At 42.9% G+C, this 4,182-nt stretch overlaps 1 non-coding gene across 1 annotated transcript; it reads left to right on the top strand.

Moving 5' to 3' along the window:
* Positions 1–2,418: 2,418 nt before the first annotated feature.
* LOC121102110 lies at positions 2,419–2,525 on the top strand. The gene has a single exon (XR_005834204.1). It is a non-coding gene; the product is annotated as a U6 spliceosomal RNA (small nuclear RNA).
* Positions 2,526–4,182: the final 1,657 nt, after the last annotated feature.

Here is a 4,182-nt window from a genome sequence, read left to right as displayed (position 1 = left end):
TGCATCGGGCTCCATGCTCAGTGGGGATTCTGCTTCTCCCTTTGCCCCTCCCCTCTTCTCCTGTGCTCTCTCTCTCTGTCTGCTCTCTCTCTAAATAAATAAATAAATTCTTAAAAGAAATCATCACCTTCATGGAGCTGGAAATAAACAAAGCAAGTAAGCAAACACACACCATGTTAGACGGTGTAAGTACGATAGAGAGGTAAGGTATAGGGAGTTCTGGAGGGAGGGATATAGGGGTTACAGTCTTAAATGGAATGGTGAGGGAAGGCCTCCCCTCCCATTTGAATCCAGACTAGAACAAGGTGGTGTGGGGAGACAATTGTCCATGGATTTCTTGCATCTTTGTATGCCCTGTGAGTAGGTACTAAGTGCCCTATTATTCCACATTGTATTTTCAATGATGTCTGTTTAGTGACCAGCTTTGTCAGGTAGTGATAGTGTCTCTATTTGAAGCAAAGGGAAAATTTTCCCTCTGTCCAGTACATTGAAGATATCTCCCTCTGGAGCAAAGGGCAGTTTTGTTTGCATTTCATTATAAATAAGATTTGGGTTACCTAAGCTAGGGGTTCCTCTTGTTCAGTGCAACCCGAAGGGTACAGGTGTCTCCTGGCCCTTCCCTTGTTGCCAGGGGGACTTGGGGCTTGGAGAACTGGCATAAATGCTCCCCCTCTGGCTACTGCTCTTGCTGGGTAATAAAGCCCTTTGTCTCTAACCCCACAGCCTCGTGTCTTCTGCCAGCATCCTTGAGATCGGGGTAGGCTGACTTGTTGGCTTGCCAATGGGGTAAGTCTCAGACTTTTCGCAGTTCTTGACAGTGAAATGCAGATATCTGGAAGAAGAACATTTCGTACGTAGGGAACAGCAAGTGCAAAGGCCCTGAGTCTCTTGCTGAATGTGATATTTTCTGTTTTAAAATTCTCTGACTTCCCCAATAACTATGAAGTTCTTAAGGACAACCCATCTTACTCATCTTTGTATCCCTAGTGAAACCACTAGTACATAGCAAATTCTCAATAAATGTTTGCTGAAATTAACAGGAAAAAATAATTGTCCCTTGGAAATTAGAATGTATCTTTGGCAGGGATCTATTGGTGCCAGGTATTATTTCCTTTTTTTTTTTTTTTCTCTCATTTAGAGAAAGACGCATGACAGAGAGGCAAAAGAACAGAATTTGAGTCAAGCTGGGTTTTCATTCCAGCTCTGCTGCTTACTAGCCTATAACCTTGGGCCACTTACTTAGCCTTTCTGAGTCTCAGTTTCCCTGTGTATGAAATCATAATATTTTGTCTTCTCTGTTTTGAAGCTGAAGTTCAAAAAAACATGGGAATATACTCAGCACTCAAGAAATATGTTGTGCTGTATATAGTGCCCAACCCATGGTAGGGTTCCGAGACTTATATCTCTTACTATAATTCTGTCTTTGCTAGCTCCCCATTTGAAGGGGAATGGGAAATCTGACAATTTTTAAAGTCACTTGGAAGAAAACGAAAACCAGGGGTGCTCTGCATGCTAGGATTCTGTCTAGACAATGAGCCGTTTCCATTCATTTAGCAATAAAGTATACTTGCTGAGATCTGAAGTCCTGTGGAAGTTAAGGAGCAAGTGCTAGAATCTGCCCTTGGAGTTACCTACCCTATTCTCCTGAGCTCCCTGAGTTCACGGGTTCAGTGTAGTTTGCAGCCAATTATTGTTTTGAGTGGGAGGCCTGCCAGCAGCATTAGGTGGAGAATTTGTTGTGAAGTTGGGCTTTGTTTCCACTTGAAAGCATGCAAAGGGGAATTGCGGTGGCTTAGAAACTCCACGCCATGGTTTTGGAAATCTGACCAAGAGTTCCTCAAAGCAGTTTGACATGGAGTTTTTCTGTGGTGAGAATCTTAGCTAATGAGTACCATGAACTGGTCCATCACTGAAGTGTCTTGGTACCTCCCCAAAATAGAAGAGCAACCAGTTTGATGAGGAATCTTGGTCTGTTCATTTTTAGCAGTCAAGGAACAAAATGGTTGTGCCCCTCTTTACACAGAGTGAATGATTATAGATTTTCTTAAAAATCTTTCCCCTCGGGGTGCCTGGGTGTCTCTGTTTGTTGACCGTCAGACTCTTGGTTTTGCCTGGGGTCATGATCTCAGCGTCCTGGGATTGAGCCTGAGTCTGGCTCTGAGCTCAGTGGGGAGTCTCTTTGAGATTCTCTCCCTCCCTTTCCACTTGCCCCTTCCCCATGCATGTGCGTGTGCTCTCTCTCTCTCTGTCTCAAATAGATAAATCTTCGGGGAAAAAACTCTTTCCCCAATTCTTTGTTCCAGTTTCTACTCTGGTCTGGAATCATGCTAGATTCTGTGACAGTGAGGGAGGCCAACACAGTCCCTGATAGGCGATTCTGTTGTAGGTGGTTGTAGACCACACTTAGAGAAACAGTAAGTGCTCACTTTGGCAGCACATAGACGAAAATTGGAACAGTACAGAGGAGATTAGCATGGCCCCTACGCAAGGGGAAACATTAAGATGGAGAAAACAGACTTGCAAATGGACAATTACAAGGTCACACGTTAAGTGCTGGAACTTCTGGGGAGGAAAAAAGTAATGAACAGGTGTCCACCTTGGTCACAAGCAAGGAGTACAGGAGCACTCTAATGAGAAGGTAAAGCCATCAGGCAAGTTTCATGGTGGTCTACAGTCTCCTAGGGACAGCTGTGGCCCACCTGCCAGTCTTTTCATCATTTTTTTAAGTTCAAATAGCTGCATAGTCACTAGTGTCTTCACTATATAGAATGGATGATTGAACTTGATCCTTAGAGTTATATCAAGACAAAGGGAAGGGGTCTCTTATTAATAGAACATGCGGACTGGAATTGGAACCAGAAAGTTAGTTCTAGGTCTTGCCGATGTCTCTTATAAGCCATGTGTTCTATATATCCACTCTCTTTTCTCTCCTGTTGGCTTTCCTCATTCATTTGTGATGTTTGCTTCTTCCTAGATTCAGTGTACAGAATCATACCCACTATTTATTGGGTGGTTCTTTTTTTTTTTTTTAAGATTTTATTTATTTTTGAGATTTTATTTTTATTTGAGAGAGAGAGATAAAGAGAAAGACAGCATGCAGAGGGAGAGTGAGAGGGAGAAGCAGACTCCCACTGAGCAGAGAGCTTGACATGGGGCTCAATCCCAGGACCCTGAGATTATGACCTGAGCCAAAGACAAATCCTTAGCCGGCTGAGCCACCGAGGCATCCCTCTGGTGGTTCTATGTAGTAGGTGCTATCCTGAGTGCCTTTTCACAAAAACTTTGGGTACTACTGTTTGTATTGTATAGATGAAGAAACTGAGGTCAAGAGAAGTTAAGCTTTACAGAGATGACATAGGTAATAAGCATTATCGTTGGGATCCGGACCCAGGTTTTCTGATCCCAAGACCCATGCTCTTAGCTACCATGCTATATGGCTATGTGCTTACACACACACACACACACACACTCACACACACACACACACTCACACACAGAGAGATGATTCTGTATGTATATATGGCTATATATTTCCTGCAATATGTATTATGGGACTCAAGGCTCCCATGACTCCTTATGTCTTTTTAGTTTCAACTACTATTTCTAACTGCTTTTTCCTCTTAGTATTTCCTAAAAATTTTGAGAATAAAAATTTGTTTGATCCAGCTAATCTTTTTGTCATGCCTTGGCATGTGATAGATTGGCTAGCTTCATGTCACATGGCCACCCTTGTCCAATCAGTTGCCTCCCTGGAAAGATAATCAACTAATGCTAAGCAGGGGTCAGTGGGGGGCAATTTCACTTATATGGGCTGGGGACATTAAGGATTAGTAGTTTATCAGGCAAAAAGCTTTTATTGGTCTATCACATACCAGGGTACATGTGTGAACATTCTGACACCAGACTAATAGCTCAGAGCTTGCTATTTGGTGTTTAAAGACCAGGTTTGCATACTGGTACCACCACCTAAAAGTTGTATTACCTTGGGCAAATGACATTATTTCTCTGAGCCTTTTCTCCATTGGCAACATAGGAGATATCGCATGAGTCTTCCTGGGTATTGAGAATCTCTTGGGTGTAGACACTGGGCTAAATATTAGAGCTCCAGGATGGATGAGTTACCATCTTGGGGAGCTTTGTTTGCAGTTACCATCTTGGGGAGCTTTGTTTGCAGTCTAATAG

The sequence above is a fragment of the Ursus maritimus genome, unplaced genomic scaffold (genome assembly GCF_017311325.1).
Source record: "Ursus maritimus isolate PB19 unplaced genomic scaffold, ASM1731132v1 scaffold_12, whole genome shotgun sequence".
Taxonomy (NCBI): Eukaryota; Metazoa; Chordata; class Mammalia; order Carnivora; family Ursidae; genus Ursus; species Ursus maritimus.
The sequence above is the reverse complement of the archived record's forward strand: the minus strand, read 5'-3'. Positions and strand labels throughout refer to the sequence as shown.